The sequence below is a fragment of the Lepidochelys kempii genome, chromosome 6 (assembly GCF_965140285.1).
Source record: "Lepidochelys kempii isolate rLepKem1 chromosome 6, rLepKem1.hap1, whole genome shotgun sequence".
Taxonomy (NCBI): Eukaryota; Metazoa; Chordata; order Testudines; family Cheloniidae; genus Lepidochelys; species Lepidochelys kempii.
In genome coordinates this window covers 16479723-16489137 of record NC_136385.1, presented here as the reverse complement: position 1 = coordinate 16489137, position 9415 = coordinate 16479723, and positions in this window count along the sequence as shown.

Here is a 9415-nt window from a genome sequence, read left to right as displayed (position 1 = left end):
GAGGCGTCATTAGAGGCTGTGGGAGCCTTTCCATTGACTTCAGTGGGCTTTGGAGCTGGGCCTGAGTGAAGCTGGTGGGAGTCGATGCCAGGCCGCAGAAGCTGGCAGCACTCCTGGTGGGCAGTTCCAAGCCAGGATTGCCTCATGCAGCAGGCCCAGGAACAGTGCATGCTTTGCTATCTTCATTTGCCTCAGAGGCTTCTCATGCTAAATATAATACCCTAAGGGGTTGGTTTTCCTTCTCCACCTGTAGCCTCAGCCTCTCAGCCTCCTCCTGCCAACCCTCCTCATCCCAATGTGTGTGTTGTTTCTGCATTTTCCACACATCCATGGAAACACTGGCACTCAGAGCCCCTCTTCATCTCCCACTGCAACTCAAGGAAGAACTCATTCTTTAGCATCCTCTTCTTTCTCAAGCTGCCCGGTGGCTGCTCTCTGCTGCCCTCCAGAGGCCTCTGTAGAGCTTGGGCAGCCATCTTGGGTATGGTCTTCCGAGAACCTCAGCATGCTTCTCCTCATTATCCAGCTTGGGGGGGCTGCCAGGCCTGGGAAAGAAAGAAAACAGCTGATGGGAAAGTATGTATGGGTGCCCCCTGTGTTCCAAACCTCACATGCATACCCCGCTCCCATCTACAGTACCTGCAGTAAGTAGGGGCATGCAACAGAACTAACATATCCACAGAGAGTATCTTCTCCCAGGGTAACAGAACTCTGTTGCAATTAGGAGTGGGAGGGAGGAGAAGGCAAAAATAATACTAGATAAAAAGATGGAGGATCATGGAGTCCAGTATTTGTGTGACACTATCATAATGTGTCACTGTCTGTGCGGGTAAACTGAGGCAGTTGTGGCCTCAACAGAGTCCAGCAGAGGCTTCCTCTGCTCCCCGGAACTGCTGTAAATCTACAGCGATCCTGTACTCCCAGGGCTTCTCCCTACCCGTAGCTCAGCATGCTGGCAGAGCTCTGAGTGTCCGCAGGCAGCTTCCCAGTTCTCTGGAGAGCCCACATTCAGCCTATGGTTTCAGCTGGTGCTTAAGGTCTGCAGTAGATCCTGTGCACTTCAGAAAGTCCACAGGGTGCAAAGCTGAGAAGAGGCAGCAGGAATTAAGATGTGGAGTAGGGGAGAATGTGGAACTGTGGGAAGCTGACTCACTGGGTGAGGAGCTGGGGACCATGTGGAACTCCCATGCCCCCGCAGTTCCCTGTTCCTGCAGGGGACTCCCATTACCCTGCAGAACTTAGGGGCATCACATGCCACCTCTTCCTTGCCTCTTATGTACATCAAAGGTTTCAAACTATATATAAAAAAAAAAAAGGAAAATCCCATCCAGAAAACTTTACTGTGCTGGAGTCAAGCTTGAAAGCATGTATCAGTAACTGAAGGGTAAAAAAAAATACTTACAATGGGGTCATAAAAACCCAGAACAAAATCCAACATCCCTCAAACAAACCCAGGCAACAGAAATGCAGGAAGTTCAGAGTGAAAGTTAAACTTAAAAGAAAGCTTCATATTTAAAGGATGAAAAGGCACATTTAAGGCATACAAACAACCTTAATTCTGCCCTTGCAGTATTACCCTGATTAAAGAGAACAGAAAGACATTCTGAGTCACCCTTATGAATCCATAATAAACAGTTTAAAGTAATCAGTGACTCCAGCCACTGGAATGATTTACTCTTAATTGTACAGTGGCTCTGGAAAACCTGACTGCCTTTATGTCCACAAAGATAAAAGAAGAAAAAAAGATGTAGTGTACAAATTCCCACTGAAACTAATAGCATACTGGAGGTCATCATTCATTAAGATTTCATGTACCAACCATGATACAAGCCTCAAGAAATGAAGCTATTTTTAATACGGATACTAAGCTCCTAGACCCAGATCACAATAGCTATAGCCCTTACAGAAAAAGAACAAAGCGTGGTTATGAAACGCCACACTTACAGCTGATGCTATATGGCAGGTCTGCACAAGGGCAGCGTTTTCTTCACACTGAGTATTTCTGCAGCCGTCAACCACAAACTTCTTAATGCCCTTAGGAAAAAAGATGACTTGGGAGCAGATCCAAAATAAACTGAAATCAATGGAAAAGCATTCAGTGATTTCAACAGGCTTTGGATGAGCTCCAAAAGGGAGATGGGAGGTTGCCAGGAGTAGAGTCCAATATACCTGCTTTTCCAAACTACATGCATCCGCTGGTGTAGAGTATCACAGCCCCATTGACTTCAGCTGAGCAACAAGTTAAAGCTCTTAGAAAATATCCTTGATCCAGAAATAGCAGTCTGACGCCACAGAGGCTTGAGCCTACCCAGCTGTATTTGTGTGAGTAATGGTTTGTAGAGCCAGGGTATGTCTACACAGCAAAGAAAAACCTGTGGGTGGCCTGTGCCAGTCAACTTGGGCTTGCGGGGTTGTTTCATTGCTGTGTAGAATTCTGGGCTAGGGTCTACACAGCAAAGAAACAGCCCCGCAGCCCGAGCCCTGCAAGCCTGAGTTAGCTGGCATGGGCCAGCCGCGGGTGTTTAGCTGCTGTGTAGACAGACCCTCATTCTCTTTGTGTGAAACGAACAAAGACCAACAGTTTGGAAACTGGTGCCACCCAAACAGCAGAATTAAGCTTATCTGGGAGCGTTCACTGTGCAGCTTCATGCTTCCAAATGTTAGGGGCTCTCCAATGTAACCTCAGCTTTGAATTTCTAATGTATGAGGTATTTTTTTATAGAACTGTAACATTGCTTTAACACCCTTAACTTTTTAGTCACTGATGTGTGCTCTCGACCTGAACAAAGACTTATGCCTAGAGATATGATTACTAAGCAGTTATGCACCACTTTTTCATCCATAAGTCTCAAAGGACTTTATGAAGGAAGTCAGTCTCATTAGCTCCATTTTACAGAGGGGGAAACTGAGGCACTGCATGTGTCCTATGGGGTTTCCCTGGAGACTGACTACAAATTTAGGCTCTAGGCCATTGGTTTAGTTGCAGCTGTCTGTCTGCGGAAGGAACCAAAAAGCAGGGAGAAAGCGAGCAGAGGCAGTGTGAGTGTGGCCCTGGAAGGAAACCAAGAGAGACCTTCTTTTGGGCAGAGAACTCACTGAGAAGGCAGGCTTGGATTTCTGACCAAGGAAATTGCCTCCTGTTTGTGTTTACTGTGTTCAGGGGAACAGGACTTTGTATACATTCATTGCAAATAAACAGGATTACACCAACAAAATGCCTGACTCACCTCATCCATTTCTCCTCCTAAAGGAAAGAACCCAGCAAGGCCCCGAACACGGCTAACCACTTGGGCTTAAAGGGGTTAACAATGTTTTTGATACCACCAGTGACTTACAACCTCTTCCAGTCTTCCCTAAGAATGTCCTGATTAAACTGTACATTGAATCCTTCTCTATCAGCATTCTGGTCATGTGTCTTACCCTACCAGGTCCCTGCAATACCAACTAGGTAGTAATTGTCTTCATGCATGAGAAACTCGACTTCCTCCTGGTTATTTCCCTTGATTCTAGCATCAGCATCATCACATCTCAGACAGCTTTCACCCCCTTCTTTCTTAATCCTGGCTCAGCATTTCCTTTATTAGTCATAGGACTGCTCTTCCCTTTCACTTAGAGACCTAGTTCTATTCATTATATAATTGTATTCCCTTCTCACTGCTGAGTTTAAAGTCCTTCCAACCAGCCTTGCTAATCCCCCCCACCCAGCCACCCAAGGAGGATTGAAAGTGAAGAATCTATCAGTATAGTATGAAAACCAATGCTGCATGAATCCAAACCCTCCCATCTCCATGCCAGCTCCTAGAACACCATTTTATCACTAAGATCATCCCTCTTCCTTCTTCACTGGCCCTTGCTACAGGTGGGCTCATTGGAAAGATCACCTGGGACTTTCTTTCCTTCTGTTGCTGCCTAGACATTGTCCATGAGCCTTTGTTTTCTACATACTGGACTATGCTGCCATGGGAGCTTTACTGCACTGCCTTTCAGCTTTCCTTCATGGCCCTGCTCCGGGAGATCTGAACAGCAGTTGAATGCTCAATGACATTAGCACATTAGCATCCATTTCAAACAGAACCCAAGCTGCAAAGGAGGGGGATGATGGATCCATTAAATGCAGTATTTATTTCTTCACAGCCACAGCTGCAGATCCAAGAAAAAACTAAGCCAGCTCCGCCGCTAACGTCAATCAGCATAACTCCTCTGAAGGCAATGAAGCCATGCCGATTCACACCAGCCAAGGGTCTCAGGCGTGGAGTCTAAAATGTAATAGTCCTTCGGACACTGTCCACACCAGAACTTGTAACTGAGACTGGAGCCAGTTTGGCTGGTCTTACTCATTCCCAGCTCTCTGTGCAGTGAGACATCCCAGAATGCGCTGCTGCATGGGTTGTCGGTGCCACTCTCTGGGCTTGATCGATGGGAGATGGCTCAGGCCCTGTGGGCATGTTCTCTGGGCACTGTGTGCCTTGCTGAGGCAGGATGGAAAAGCAGCGCAGATTTTCCCACAATGCACTGACACAAAGGCAGAAGGGGAGGTGTGGACGCACTAACTCATCCACCACATGGCTGGGCTGTGAAAAAGAAGCTGCTGTGTGGCCATAACGCAGTGATGTTTAGCGGGGACAGGGGAGAGTGTTATGAATTGTTATAAAACCACAACTCTCCTTATGGTATAGACAGGGCCTGAAGTCAAGCCTCCAGCCCAGCAAGCAGAGATCTCATTGGCTGGCAGCTAGCATGACAATTTCTTGCCTTTTCCAGAGCCTTTGTTCTACTTTAAGTGTATCCCAATGTTCCTTGTTTTCACGCTCCGTCTCCTGTCTCCAGGCACAGCAGAGATGGAGCTGGAGGCGAGACTCGGGGCCACAGGAAAGGAATATTCCCAATGTCTCTAATTCTGGGTGCAGTGGAAAGCAACTGTCCTGCTACCTCCCAGCTCTAGTGCAAGCAGGGAGAGTGTTTCCTGAGCTCTGACGCTGGAGTTACTGGAGGCAGTTTCATGGGGGCAAGGCACAAACCCAGAGAAAGATGATACGTGCTGCCAAGGCATGAACGTGCAGGGAGATTTGCAAACCACGCGCTGCCCTTTTAGGATACCAGTTGCCTGCACTCATCCAGCACATGAGTCCAAATCAGAGACCCGATTGGGATTGTAGGGAAAATGGCACATGCCAATAATCTCCAATTGCTACTGATCTTAGAGGAGCTCCAGGCTGCTCAGCCAGAACGTCGGGATGCCTCACTTGGGTACACAAGGCAGCAGGCTTGACTGCCATTTGGAAATGCAGCTGCACAAGGGAATAAGACTCTCCTAAGGCCCCGATGCAGACTAACTGGATCTTGGGCCCAGGATCATTGGGGTAAGTGGGACCAACTCATCCATTTGCACCTGGAGCAGATGGGCCAGGCCTTGGCTCCATGCCCCCTTACATGCTGGATGCAGCAGCTGAGACAGCATGCAGGGGTAATGATTTATTGTGATATAGCGAGGGGGAAATAGAGGAGGAATTGGTGCCTCCCAGGAGCATCTTAGCATCCTGGGCAGGGCATTTTATGCAGCACCCCTTATTTGAGGCTGTGTCCAAAGGCACAACCTATCCCAGTTATTTTTTAAAGGCAACTACAGAAAGCCACAGCTAGACCTAATTCCATGCTAAAATTACTCCCAGAGGGACTAGAATGTTTGGACATAACAAGTATAAGGATATATGATGAGGCGGGCTATGTTGTTTGTTAGACTGGGAGCAAAGGTGTATAAACACTTAGAACAGGCAGTGAGCAAAGAGGAGAAGACATAGGAGGAGAAGACAGCAGATAAATAAGGCAGAAGGAAAGAGAGACAGGAAGGAGAATGGAAGCCTAGGGATGGGATAGACCAAAGTCTCCATCCCAGGAGCTGCTGAGCACCTGTGGCATCAGTGGACATTGAGGGTGCTCAGCTCATTGGATCAAGCCCAGGGGAGAGCCAGTCTCTGTCCATATTCAGGAGCAGAAATTATTTCAGACACCCCCACTCACTTAAATGGCAGCAACTGAGCAAGGCTCAGGGTCATCTTCTGGCTCGAGCCCTCTGCTAACAAATATCTGCCCCTGGGCTCCTGGGTTTAAGCTTGGCTTGGATGGGATCTTAGAGCGGGCTGTGTCTCCTAGGCAGGCTAGTGAGTGGGCAAGGGACAGGGCATCGATGGTGCAGACAGGCTGAGTGCAAAGCAGCTTTATGGCTCAGCACTTCCAGCACAGCCGTCATTCAAACGACTGACCGTCTCCATGAGGAAGAACCATCAGGCTACATTCGGTGCACATGAAGGCATGTTGCTGAGAGAGAGGAAGCATTGCTGGATCAGAAGGGTCTAGTCTGAAGGCCTGTGGGGGACAACCTGGATTCTTCCCAGGGAGGCAGTAGCGAGACACAGCTTTGATCCCCCATCTCCCTCTCGGCTGGCTTGGTTTCGGGTCGGCGTGTGTCTGGTGATGGGAAATGGATCTTTGATTGACTGTAATTCCTCTCTCAGCTTCCGCTCCCCGTCTCCTGTTTTCATGTTAATTATAATTTTATGTTCCTGGTTCGGTTTCTTTTGTTCGTTTAATAACATTGGCTGCCCAGGAGAGGAGAAATAATGAATTTTTATAAAACACAGAACAGGGGCTGAGTGGGAACTCAGTTGAAAGGCCCTGGAGCTCTTACGCTAGCTTAATGCCCCACTCAACCTGGCTGAGCAGAGCATCCAACAAGCAGCAGAGGGGCTGGGTTCTTCAGGATACAGGGGAGGGGTGTTTGTGAGAGATGTATCAGCTGCACGGGAGGAATATCAAAACCTTCCCTCTCCGGCTCAGGCTTGTTTGGCTTTGAAGATGGCTGTCAGCTTTCAAGGAATCTGAGATGGACCCACACCCAGCTGGACCCTGGTCTGAGGAGCGTTGCTCCTCCATGGCCAAGGAATCTAAACCTGGGGGTTTCTCCAAGGCCTAAAAGCTTCCTGGAACTGGGTGGGTCCTCTAATTTCAGGAGCCAGGGGAGTCCCCTCAGATGTTACCAGCTGCTGCTTCTGATTGTTGGCTTTTTCTCATGGTCATTTCTGAGCAGCACACTCTAAAGTGCCCTTAATTCTCCACACTGACCATCACTCCACAGCCTCTGTCCTGGTCCCAGGGCAGTTGTCAAGGGACAAAGGAGGGCATTGCTGGATTGGAAGTAGCTGATCATCCGTCACTGTGGAGCAGACCCAGTGAGGGCAATCTACTGTCTGGAGGAGGAGTAGCATGGAGGACATTACTATTATTGTTGTTCAGCATAAGACTCATGAGAGGCCTCTAACATTCCCCACTCTCAGTCCTCCACCCTACTTCTTCTCCAGAAGGTAAGTTGCCCTCACTAGGTCTGCTCTTGTTTGCCCTGTCAAAGGGCTCTCTTTCTGTTTCTTGTTTTCCCTCCGCTCCTGTCTCTGCCTCTCCCTCTTGTCCCCTGAAGATCAGCTCTTAGAACAGAGAGATGGGTAGCTGAATGTTTAGTCCTGAGTTCAATGCAGAGGCTGGCGGTTGATGAGGACAATAGGGTGCGGGATGAGGACAGTGAAGTGCTGTCCTGCTGCAATGGAGGTGATTGTCCTATGAGGGATGGTGGAGGTGCTGGCAATGGGGTAATTACAGTAGAAGCGAATGTAAGCGAATTGTAAGTGAATGTGGTGACCAAAGAGAGCCAAAATGCTAGGGAAGATTACGATGATGTGATTTCTACTGCTCTGGTGAAGGTCACACAAGATGTGGGCTCTACTGCTGATAGACATCACTAGCAGACTATGAAGAGTGCGAATCAGACTGTCCTGATGAAAGTGGTTATAGTGATAGGGAAGCTAAGAATTAAGATGCCTGTGAATATTACAGAGGACAATATTGTGATGTCGTGAGGACAACCCCATCCTGATTCCAGGGCAGAACCACAAGAAAGTTCCACCCCAGAGACTCCATCACAGATTTTACACAGAGCACTGTCCAGACAGGACTCTGGAAGTTTAGTCAGTGCTATGTGGCTGTGCATGCAGTGTGGACACAATCAAAGCACTTCTACTTACATACCTCCCTACTGAGTTCTGGTGTCTTGATTTAAGGAATGGCCCAGTAACCTGGATGTGACCCTAAGAACCGCTCAGTGCCAACTGGCAGGGGGGTTACAAAAATATCCTGATCCTAGTATGTACCTTCTAGTTGACCAAAGATGTGAGGTCTTAAATGAAAACCAGGCTCATGCTGATCAGTAATAGCATTGTGAAGTGTATGTACAGATAAGTCAGGAGCTATACTGAAAATATGTTCCCAAAGTCTGTATCCAGGCAGAACTGACAAAAAGATGTGTATTCACCTGTCTCTTTGTTGACATGTAAATCAAGCATTGCAAGCCAACACAATGGAAGTCCCATTTATATAAAAACATAAGAATGGCCATATTAGGTCAGACCAAAAGTCCATCTAGCCCACTATCCTGTCTTGCAACAGTGGCCAATGCCAGGTGCTTCAGAGGGAATGAACAGAACAGGTAATCATCAAGTGATCCATCCCCTGCTTCTGGCAAACAAAGACTAGGGACACCATCCCTGCCCATCCTGGCTAATAGCCATTGATGGATGTATCCTCCATGAACTTATCTATTTCCTTTTTGAACCCTGTTATAGTCTTGGCCTTCACAACATCAAAGTCAACTGGAGGGTGGGAGGAGGAGTGAAATCAATAGAAAGGCAGCACACCAGAGAATAAGCCACAGAGGGTTATCCTATCTCTAGGTACAAAACATGAACTTTGTGGAATACAAGGATCTTTTATCCTGCACCTAAGAAGTGATGGGGCAGTGCGGGATGACCACCTGCCCTGGCTGAAACATTGCAAAGGGCAAGTGAGGTTAGATAAACTTCTTTAGACAGAAAGTTAGTCTGTTCAGTTTAGTCTCTAGAAAATGTGCTATGACTTTGTTTTACATATATATCCCTCTTGTTCTCATTATCCTTACTCACTATCTCTTCAATCTCTGATAATAAACTTATCATTGTTTCCACTATAAATATAGCTCAGTGCTGTGGTATTAGACCAGGAGCTGAATCACTCAAGCTGGTGTGAGCTCTGGATCCGTGGGGACAGCAGAGCTGGTATTACTGTGGGTGTTCAGTGCAGAAGAGGCTGGATATCACAGGGGAAGCTTTGAAGGGGCCCGGGGACTGGGGTGCACCGAATGTTAACCTGCAAGGCAAAGTGAGGGCTGGCCTAGCCCAGGGGAGATGGTGTGGGTGGCTAACAGGCTGGTGGTGTCAGGGAGCTGACACCCAGTTAAGCATAAGCGAGGCTCCCTCTGGCTGGAGGCAGGGGTGACTCACAAGGTGAGATGGAGGTGAGGGTGGAAGTACAATATCAGGGCATTTTGATGAAGATT